An 11,339-nucleotide genomic window follows, 5' to 3' on the forward strand; every position below is an offset into this window, starting at 1 on the left:
GACTATTTGAGCATACAGACCTTCACTGCACAGCCCACATGCATGATGGAAAGGATGCTGCATATGAGAGAGTATGGCTTAAAGACACATATGAGTGAGAATGTATTCGCCTTAGAGATTTATACTGGTCAAAAGAATATTGTGCGTGTTCTGTTGAATTACAGCACTGCACAGACATTTGTGCCTGGATTCAACTGAAGGGCACAACCAAATTCCCTAGGTGCTGCCAAAAGAAGCTGTTTGATGTCCCATCATCCACACCCCACATTTCTTTAGCCAAACCAAAGGCAGTCCCATGGAAGGAGGTGGGATGTTGGCTTCGAGGGTCTGTGAGAAAGAGAGCCTCTGATTGGGTTAGTACAATGGAGCCTTCTGTATTTTATAATCCAGAAAAGGATGTCTTTAAACAATCTCTCTCTATGCTAGTACATGTACAGCACAGTGTAGAGCTCTCCACACACTTGGTGGGGGCTTTTGCAAGCGTTTCATGAGCTGTCTCCCCATCCCAAGTCCATCCTAGGCTGGTAGAGGTTCCACCAGAGCTCTGGGCCACAGCTAAACAAGTCAAGTTTGTTTGTATAGTGCTTTTAACAATAGACATTGTCCCAAAGCAGCTTTACAGAATCTGAATGACCTAAGACATGAGCCAATTGTATCCCTAATCTATCCACAGTGAGCAAGCCCGTGGTGATGGTGGCAAGGAAAAACTCCCCTAGATGACACGAGGAATAAACCTTGAGAGGAACCAGACCCAAAAGGGAACCCATCCTCACCTGGATAACAACAGACAACACGACTATAACAGTTTTAACATGAAGTCAGTTTCATTGATGTTATAACTCTTCATTAACGGAAACTTGAGTGCAAAACTGTTCATGACAACCGCAGTCCTAAAGTTAGCAAGTCAACTGTAGTCCTCAGGCACAAAAGCATTACTGTAAGTGTCCAGAACTTCCAAGTGTGACTTTCAACTGTCCATATGGGGCCGTCCTCCACAGGAGCGATATAATGAGACTCCAACCAAACATGGGGCATCAGGATGGATCAGACAGGTCCGAGGAGCAGAAGAGGTCAGCACCTTGATCCCAGGATTGACATGTAACTCAGAGAGACAGATTGGGGGGGGAGGGGGAGAGAGAGAAAACACAGGCTGTTGGGTATGTCCAATGTCACCTGAATAAGTAGGTACAGTATACATATTGCACTGAGTACAAGCAGGGACTCTGGCAAAACTAACTATGACAGTATAACTAAAAGGGAAAAGCCAGAAGCTAACACAGGCATGAGGGAGCCCCAGGACATAAAGCAGCCAGGCACTACACCATCAACAAACTCGAGTGAGTAAGCAAGTGTGGGACTGACAGCATCCATATATCCCAGTTTACCAAAACACACTATGTCTGAGGACCCTCCAGATCTACACCTTTTACCTCATAAACACCATTAACAAAAGGCTTGACTAAACAGTTACAGTATGTCTTCAGCCTAGACTTAAATGCTGAGACTGTGTCTGATTCCCAAACACTACTTGGAAGGCTGTTCCATAACTGTGGGGCTTTGTAAGAAAAGGCTCTGCCCCCTGATGTAGCCTTCACTATATGAGGTACCAGCAGATAGCCTGCACCTTTTGATCTAAGTAGGCGTGGGGAGTAAAACATTCTAACTGCTCATCTGATGGTTATATTGTTAACTACAGGGTCACTTACATTGTCTGACCTTAAATTAGTAGTTTGAATTTTTTGTCGGATATTCTCAATTTTCTCATTAAAAAAAAATTCATGAAGTCATTGCTACTACATACTACAGGTGTGCATGTGTCTATAGTGGACTTATTCCTGGTTAATTTTGCTACAGTATTAAGTAAGAATCTAGGATTATTTTTTGTTATTTTCTATTAGGGAGGAGAGATATGTTGATCTCGCAGCACTAAGAGATTTTCTATACATCAGGAAGCTCTCCTTCCATGCTAATTTGAACACTACCAATTTTGTTTGACGCCATTTACGTTCCAGTTTTCGAGTGGTCTGTTTTAAAGTGCGAGTGTCAGCATTATACCAGGGTGCTAATTTTTTTCTCTCTGATCATTTTCCTTTTACAAGGAGCTACATTATCTAAAGTATAGTGGAATGTTGACTCTAAGCATTCAGTTGCCTGATCAAGTTTTGCAGGGGCTGATTATGACCCAGTCAAAGTTGATAACTCTGGGAGATCATTTATAAAGCTCTGTGCAGTAGTTGATGTGGATGTACGTTTAATACAGTAGCATGGTGAGGTGCATATATTATTACTCAGACATATTTTGAATGAGATGAGATAATGATCTGAGAACTTCAGACTGTGGAAGTGTGACTATATTTTCTACGTTTAACCCAAATGTTAGTATTAGATCGAGGGTGTGACCACCATTATGGGTCGGTCCTATGACATTGTGATTAACCCCTTCTGAATTTAAAATGGACACAAACGCTGTTTTCAAAGGGTCTTCCAGGTTATCAAAGTGAATATTAAAATCTCCGACAACTAAACAACTTTGTCTAAGGAAATAACCAGGTCTGAGAGAAAATCTGCAAATTCAGAAAGAAACTCAGAATATGGCCCCAGGGGCCGGGAAATAATAGGTAATAGAATTAACTGGGTAGACTTATTTTTTGAGGCTACATACATTTATATTAGTATGAAGAATTTCAAATGTATTAAATTTATAGCCAGGTTTGTGTGTTACACCTAGATAATCATTATAAATAACCGCGATGCCTCCTCCTCTGCCAGTTAGACGAGGCTGGTGTATGTAACAGTATCCAGGAGGACTAGCTTCATTTAATGCCATATATTCATTTGGTTTAATCCATGTTTCTGTTAAACACAGTACATTAAACTCCTGATCAGTAATGAGTTCATTAACCATGAACACTTTAGATGTAAGAGATCTAATATTTAATAGCCCCACCTTTAGATCAAAGGTGCTGCCAGTGGCTGTACAGTCAGTATGATCTAATTTTATATTGATTAGGTTACTGGAACAAACTCTGAGTATTTCTATTTTTTTGTTGAGCTCGGGGAACAGACACAGTCTCGATGTAGTGGACCCTGAGTGACGACTCTGTGCAGCTAGCAGACAGTCAGTTTAGCCTGTTTGTCTGCTCCCTGGCCTTGGCTCTGGATTGTCAGAAATTAACTAGGCCTGTTCTGAGACTATGACCTATGCTGCAAGAAATGAGAATAGCACCTTCCCAAGTGGGATGGATACCATCCCACCCTAACAGGCCAGCAGTGCCCTCAAAATTAGCCCAATTATCTATAAAGCCCATACTGTTTTCAGAGCACCATCTGGACAACCAGCAGTTTAGTGACCATAACCTGCTGTAAGCTACATCGCCATGCCGCATTGGGATGGGGCCAGAGCATACTACAGCATCAGACATCGCCTTCACCAATTTAAACACCTCTACAAAGTTACTCTTAGTAACCTCAGACTGATGAAGGCGTATATAATTCGCTCCTGCATGGATAACTATTTTTGAGAATCTGTGCTTGCCTAGGACCCTAAGATTACCTGCTACTGTATGTCTGGTGCCCTGGCTCCTGGTATACACCTGACTAAAGCTGCTGGTGCCCCTAAAGGCTGAGCTAATTTCACGTGCCTTATGATAGAGTCCCCTAAGACCAGACCTCTTTCAGGTTTCTCAGTGGGTGCATCACTAAGGAGAGCAAACCTGTTTGACATGTGAAGTGGAGAGGAGTGGTGCTCCTGTTGGTGAGCCTCAGCAGTAGCTTTGGCTCTATGCTTTCCGTTCTTGGTGTTCTTCTGAAAAAAGAGAAAAAAAGAAAAGCAAAAGTGGAAAGTATAAAAAGGAAAGTGAAAGTACAATAAAAAATGAAGAGGATACTGGAAAATTATTTGTAGAAAAAATAAAGATTAGTGATTAATGCCAACACTCTTGGAAAAAAGACTAGTTGCAAACAACTTGGAAACCAGGAAGTGCATAGCATGATGTGGGTTTAATGAAACATGCTGAACCAGTTGTGATAACACCCAAGTCAGATTTTAGACCTAGACAGACACAGTACCCACTAAAGCTGTGTGGCCTGCCTTTGAGTCTCTGTTGCAGGCAGGAGTAAGTGTCCCTTGCCCGGACTCACCAGTGCGCACTCCTATATTTCCTGCAAAGTCAGAAAACCTCCCCAACCTGATGAGTGGCATTTTGTAAAATACTTACAAGCAGTGAACACAGCTCTCAGACAGCATGTACCACATGTTCCAAACCCTTACACTATTCTAGGTCTAGTGCCACCTGATAGTAGATGGTTTTCAGTAGTGGATCTAGTGAACGCATTCTTCAGCATTCCAGTACACAAAGACAGTCAATACTTGTTTGCATTTATATTTGATGGCAAGCCTTACCCCTTCAGACATTTGTGCCAAGGTTATTGAGAGTCACCCACCATTTATAACCAAATGCTTAAACAGAGCCTGGACTCATTTGTACTCACTCCAGGCGCCGCCCTACTCCAATATGTTGATGATTTGATGGTTTATGTGCCATCTAGAGACCAATGTGAGAACGACACCATAGCACTGCTTCAACACCTAGCCAAGGAAGGTCATAAAGCAAGTTTGTCCAAATTGCAGTTTGTTAAACAAGAAGTTCACTCCTTAGGCCATGACATCTCAGCTGAGGGTAAGAAACTGTCCACGGATGGAGTCTCAGCAATCCAGAAAATCCCCAAACCTGTAATGAGAAAACAGATACTTTCATTTTTGGGTATGTGCTCTTATTGTAGAAAATTTATTCCTAACTACTCATTGTTGGAAGCATCCATTAGAAACACAGTTTACACTACCAATGCAGCTGCTGGCACACCCGTGACATGGACCACAGAAGCAGAAAAGGCCTTCCAGGATTTGAAACTAGCATTGTAAACCACCCCAACATTAGGTCTGCCAGACCCACTCAAACCTTTTTTTCAGACTGTTGATGAAAAGAATGGCTGTATGACCTCTGTTCTTTTGTGGAAACATGGAGACAGACTTGGGCCAGTAGCCTACTTTTCTGGGAAATTGGACCCCATGGCAGCAGGTCTTCCCCTCTGCCTCAGAGCTGTAGCAGCAGCTGAAAAGGCCATAGCGGCCTCCCAAGATCTGGTAGGGTACTCTAAATTGACCCTTTTGGTCCCACATGCAGTCTCCATGCTTCTGGTAGAACAGAAAACTTCATATTTGTCAACACAATGGTGGTTAAGATATAACACGGTCCTGCTTGACATGCTGAACATAACAGTAAAATGTTATACTGTCCTTAACCCCGCTACTTTGCTTCCAGCTGCTCGTCTCGTCTCGTCTTCTTCCGCTTTATCCGGGACCGGGTCGCGGAGGCAGCAGTCTAAGCAGGGAAGCCCAAACTTCCCTTTCCCCAGACACCTCGGCCAGCTCCTCGGGAAGAACACCGAGGCGTTCCCAGGCCAGCCGGGAGACATAGTCCCTCCAGCGTGTCCTGGGTCTTCCCCGGGGCCTCCTCCCGGGGGGACATGCCTGGAACACCTCCCCAGGGAGGCGTCCAGGAGGCATCCGAAAAAGATGCCGCTTCCAGCTGCTAGTTTGTTTATTCTGCTTATCTCATGTTTCATGTTTACCTGCTATACCTCAAGTGCCCTTGACTGTTTGGTTATTTGTACCAATTTGTGTGTGTGTGTGTGTGTGTGTGTGTGTGTGTGTGTGTGTGTGTGTTTAGTCTAGTTAATATCTAGAGTGTTTATACTGTTTATATTGTCTGTTTGAGTGTTTAGTCTGTCTTGTTCTTATCTAGTGTTTATACTGTTTATTTATTCTGTTTATATTGTTTGAGTATTTAGTCTGTCTAGTTCCTATCTAGAGTGTTTATACTGTTTATATTGGTTTTTTTTTTCAATTATTCTATTTTTATTTATTGCATTGCCTGTTTGCACCATGGGTCAGAGAGGACTGATATTTCATCTGTGCTGTATGCCGAGCATGTATAGCATATTTGACAATAAAGTTGACTTGACTACAGAGGAGGACAGTGAACCACATGACTGCATGGCACTTACTAACCAATTATGTTCCCCTAGGTTGGACCTCAAGGATGAACCACTCATGAATCCAGACATGATTCTGTATGTGGATGGGTCAGCATCACAACACCCAGAAGCAGGTAAAAATCAAGTGGGCTATGCTGTAGTTTCAGACAAAGAATTAATCACAGCAGGAGCATTACCTAGTCACTTGTCAGCTCAAGCAGTAGAGCTATATGCCTTGACAGAAGCATGTAAACATGCAACAGGTAAATCAGCCACTATCTACACAGACAGCAGATATGCCTTTGGTGTAGTACATGACTTTGGCACAATCTGGAAACATAATTTCTTGACCAGCTCAGGCACACAAATAGCCCACCACAAGCTTGTTTCTGACCTGTTGGATGCTGTCCTACTCCCATCTGCTCTTGCTACATGCAAGTGTGGTGCACATACTAACAAATCCGATTCAGTCTCTCTAGGTAATGCACAAGCTGACGCAGTGGCAAAACGGGCAGCCACAAGGACCCCAACTCCATTAATGCTTTCAACTAACCTTTCTACACCTCCCTTACAGGTTTCTGACCTCCAGCAGCAGGCCACAGCAGAGGAAAAGGCTGTGTGACAGAAAGAAGGGTGTAGTATTAAAGATGGGGTCTGGGCAAGCTAAGACAGTTGACCTTGTCTCCCCAAATACATGTTTCCATATTATGCTAAGTTGACACATGGGAAAGACCATGTAAACTAAATTTTAGTGTCATACTGTTTTATTTTCCTTTTCTCTGAGCGTTGCATCTTCAAGGACAAATAACAGAACATTCTGCACTGAAACATTTTTCATCTTATGTTCTTTCCGTGTGTAGCAGATGTACATAGCAGATGTGCATACGAGCCAGCAATTTAGATGAAATCTAATCATCTTGAGACCTGATCACGCTCCCGGCGTGTGATCAGGGCATGGAATGCAATAGATGTAATGTGTCTTTTTTTTTTTTAATCTAGTAAAAAGTATACATGCCCTGTGATGACTTGGCAACTTGTCCAGGGTGTACCCCGCCTTTCGCCCGTAGTTAGCTGGGATAGGCTCCAGCTTGCCTGTGACCCTGTAGAACAGGATAAAGCGGCTAGAGATAATGAGATGAGAGTATACATAGATTTGAGAACAAAGGGACTGTGTGAGGGGTGTGGCAAACCCTCATCACTTGTCTGTTTCTGCAATAAAACTTCTTTCTCTTGCAAAATGATGAGACTGGTGTTGGTGTTTGTCATTTTTCCACGACACCAGAGAGAGAGAGAGAGAGAGAGAGAGAGGAGTTACCAAGGGTAGTGTGAGAGCAGCAGGATCACTAAAAAGTGAAATTAAATGCAGAAAATGAAAACCCACCTGCACTTTGATGCTTGTCTCCCTATTCCTCATTGCCCAAACATTAAGATTTGCTATAGCCATCTTTGCTGCAATTTTTATTTCTGCTTTTCAGAATTCTTTCTTCTTTATTTTCAGATATTGCTCCAAGACGCACTTCAGCATAAACAAACTGAATTTTTGCACATGCGCACACAGAGCTCTGTTTTTCTTTCTCTCTGACTCTCTCTGCCTTTTCAGCCCTCAGTTGTCACTGGAAGAAAGAAAACACACACTCATCAGTGTTACACAAATTCAGGTGTGATCGCTTTTGCCACTTGCCTCCCTTGGCGCCTCTCTCCATTCACAAACAGATGTTTGACCATGCCCTTGCCCCAACATACCCCTACTGCCCATCTCAGGCAATGTCTGTTGTTCTGTCTGCCAAATGAAAGGGAGAAAAAACTAAAGGGAGTGTAACAGTGGCCTTCCACACAGTGCAACTTTTACCTGAGTCAAAGTCTGTTGGCACAGCTCTGTCCAGAACTGGTGCTCTCTTTTTAGTGAGATCAGTCAGCAGGCTGGTGACATCTGAATAGTTGGTCATGAACCTGTGATAATAGCCAGCCCCAGGAACCTTCTCACCTCCTTTTTGGTCTTGGGTCTTTGGCTGGTCACAATCACTGCAGTCTTGTCAATTTGGGAATGCATTTGCCCATGACTCAAGTGACATGACCCAGATACCACACTTTCACCTGACCAGTTGCACAATTATTTTGGTTTGCCATGAGCCTTGTGTGTCTCCATGACTTAAGAACAGCCCTCACATGTTGCATGTGCCACTGCCAATCATTACTATAAAAGTATATGATATCATCAAGATAGGCCAAAGCATAGGTGGTATGCAGGCAGAGGATTCTGTCCATTACCCAGTAGAACATTACAAGGGCCCCAAATAACCCAAATGAAAGGGTGATGAAATGGTGTAAACTGAACAGGGTGGAAAAGGCCATTTTCCTCACAGGATAATGGCATCCAGGGGCTCTGCCAATATCCCTTCATCAGATCCAGTGTTGAATAAAAGCAAGCCACACCTAACTGATTGAGCAGTTTGTCAGTGCAAGGCTTTGATTAGGCATTGAATTTAGACACCACATTGGCTTTTTTAAAGATGACACAGAACTGGACCATTCCGTCATTTTTGGGGACCAAAACCACCAGGTTGCTCCAATCACTGTGTGATTTCTTGATTATTCCCATGTCAAGCATAGACTTAAGTTCATCCCTACCTATAGTTTTCTTGTGCATTGGTAAGCAGTAGGGGCAGCTGCATACCACCACCTGGGGGGGGGGGAGGTCTCGAGTTTGTGTTCTGTGAGACGTGTACAACCAGGGAGGTGCAAGAACACATCAGAACATTCTGCCTGCAACTTGGCAATCTGCACTAGTTCGGACAACAAGAGGTGGCGTCCACAGGGGACTGAGGTGGATTGGAGTGCTACTTTTGGTCTTAATGTATCAAATGGTGTGAAGTCAAGAATGTATGGAATTTTGTTTTTACTATTAGAAGGTCTCTCCTCCCAATTTTCCTTAACTCTCTGGGTTCAAGAGCTTCACCAGCAAAGCTCAGCATGTTTAGAATGAGTAGGTCATGTATTTAGATAAATATCTTTTGCGGGTTTTTATCATACAAGCATGATAAACATATTGACAAACTTTACACTTTCCTATGTGCCCACTACCAAATAATCTTCTTTTGGCTGCTCCCTTTTAGGGGTCACCACAGCAGATCTTTTGTCTCCATTGCTCCCTGTCTTCTGCATCCTTCTCTACCACACCTGCCACTTTCATGACCTCTCTCTCTCTCACCATATCCATGTATCTCCTCTTTGGCCTTCCTCGTTTTCATGTGCCTGGCAGCTCCATCCTCAACAATTCTTCTTCCAACATGCTCTGCATCTCTTCTCAGGATGTGCCCATACCATTTCAGTCTCATCTCTCTTAGCTTAATTCCCAAGCTCTCCACATGTGCTGTCCCTTTGATGTGCTCATTCCTTATCCTGTTCAACCTTGTCACTCCCATCGCAAACCTTAACATCCTCAACTCCACCATCTCCAACTTTGCCTCCTGTCTCTTCATTTAGGGTATTGTCTCCAATCCATACATCATAGCTGATCTCACTACTGTCTTATACATCTTAGCTTTCACTTTTGCTGGGACTTTCCAATCACAAATGACTCCTGAAATCCTTCTCCAACTGCTCCACCCTGCCTGCACACTATCACCTCACTATCACAGCCTCCATTTTCTTGCATAGTTGAACCCAGGTACTTGAATTCACAAACTTTCTTTACGTCTACTCCTTACATCTTCACTACACTCTCTCATCCCCATTCTCATTGATGCACATGTATTCTGTTTTGCTACTGCTCACCTTCATTCTTCTTCGTTCCAATGCATACCTCCATCTCTCCAAACCCAACTCAACCTCCTTTCTACTTTTACCACATATCACAATATCATCCGCAAACATCATGTTCCATGGTGACTTTTGCCTCACTTCATCCGTCAAGCTATCCATCACTATGGCAAAGAAGAAAGGACTCAAAGCAGATACTTGATGAAGTCCCACCTTCACCTTGAACCATTCAGTCATTCCAACTGCACACCTCACTGCTGTTTCACTGTTCTCATACATGTCTTGCACCACTCTTATATACTTCTCATTCACGCCACACTTTTTCATACAATACCATAACTCATATCTTGGCACTTTATTGTATGCCTTCTCCAGGTCTACAAACACACAATGTAGCTTTCTCTGGCCTTCCCTGTACTTCTCCATTAATATTCTTAAAGCAAAAATTGCATTTGACATGCTCTTCCTTGGCATAAACCCGTACTGCTGTTCACAGATTGCTACCTCTCTTCTCAATCACGCCTCCAATACCCTTTCCCATAACTTCATGGTGTGGCTCATCAATTTTATCCCTCTGTAATTACTACAGCTCTGTACTTCTCCCTTATTCTTGTATATTGGGACTAGAACACTCTTTCTCCACTCATTTGGCATTTTCTCATTCTCTAGGATCTTATTAAACAATCTTGTTAGGAACTCCACAGCCGCCTCACCCAAACATCTCCAAGCCTCAATCAGGATGACATCTGGTCCGACTGCTTTCCCAGTCTTCATTCTTTTCATGGCTGCCCTCACCTCATCCTTATAAACCAACTCTGCTTCCTGATTTGCTGTGTCCAACGAATCTGACCTTTTCTCTCTTGGATTCTCCTCATTTAATAAATCCTCAAAGTACTCTTTCCACCTTCTTAATACACACTCATTGTTTGTCAGCACATTTCCATTTACATTTTTCATCACTCTAACCTGCTGTACATCCCTCATTTCCCTGTTTCTCTGCCTACCTAGTCCCTATAGGTCTTTCTCTCCTTCTTTAGTCTCCATTCTTTTGTACAACTCCTGGTATGCATCTGATTTCGCCTTCGCTACCGCTCTTTTTGCCTTCTGTCTCATCTCTCTGTATAACCGCCTGCTTTCCTCATCTCTCTCATAGTCCCAATTCTTCTTTGCTAGCCTCTTCTCTTTTATAATTTCCTGCACTTCTTTGTTCTACCACTATGTCTCCTTGTCTTCCTTCCTCCTTCCCGATGACCACCTTCCTTGCTGCCTCTCTTACTAGTATAGCAGTAATATCCCAAACTTCAGGCAGACTTCCATTACTACTCAATGCTCATCTCATTTCTTCCCTAAACTCCTTCTGATGTTCAACCTCTTTTAGTTTCCACCACTTAATCTTCGGCTCCACTATTTCACACTTCCTCTGTCACTTTCAAGCTCATCCTGCACATGACCCCTCAATGTTGACTAGCTACACTCTCCCCTGCCATCGCTTTACAGTCTCCAATCTGCTTCAGGTTACCCCTTCTGCACAGTATGTAGTCCAC

At 43.2% G+C, this 11,339-nt stretch overlaps 1 long non-coding RNA gene across 1 annotated transcript; it reads right to left on the reverse strand.

The window, feature by feature from the left end:
* Window positions 1-801: 801 nt before the first annotated feature.
* LOC132870038 (uncharacterized) lies at window positions 802-4,711 on the reverse strand. The gene is made up of 2 exons (XR_009651048.1): window positions 4,492-4,711; window positions 802-3,805 (listed from the first exon to the last, which is right to left on the reverse strand). It is a non-coding gene; the product is annotated as an uncharacterized LOC132870038 (long non-coding RNA).
* Window positions 4,712-11,339: the final 6,628 nt, after the last annotated feature.

This window comes from Neoarius graeffei, chromosome 21 (assembly GCF_027579695.1).
Source record: "Neoarius graeffei isolate fNeoGra1 chromosome 21, fNeoGra1.pri, whole genome shotgun sequence".
Classification (NCBI taxonomy): domain Eukaryota; kingdom Metazoa; phylum Chordata; class Actinopteri; order Siluriformes; family Ariidae; genus Neoarius; species Neoarius graeffei.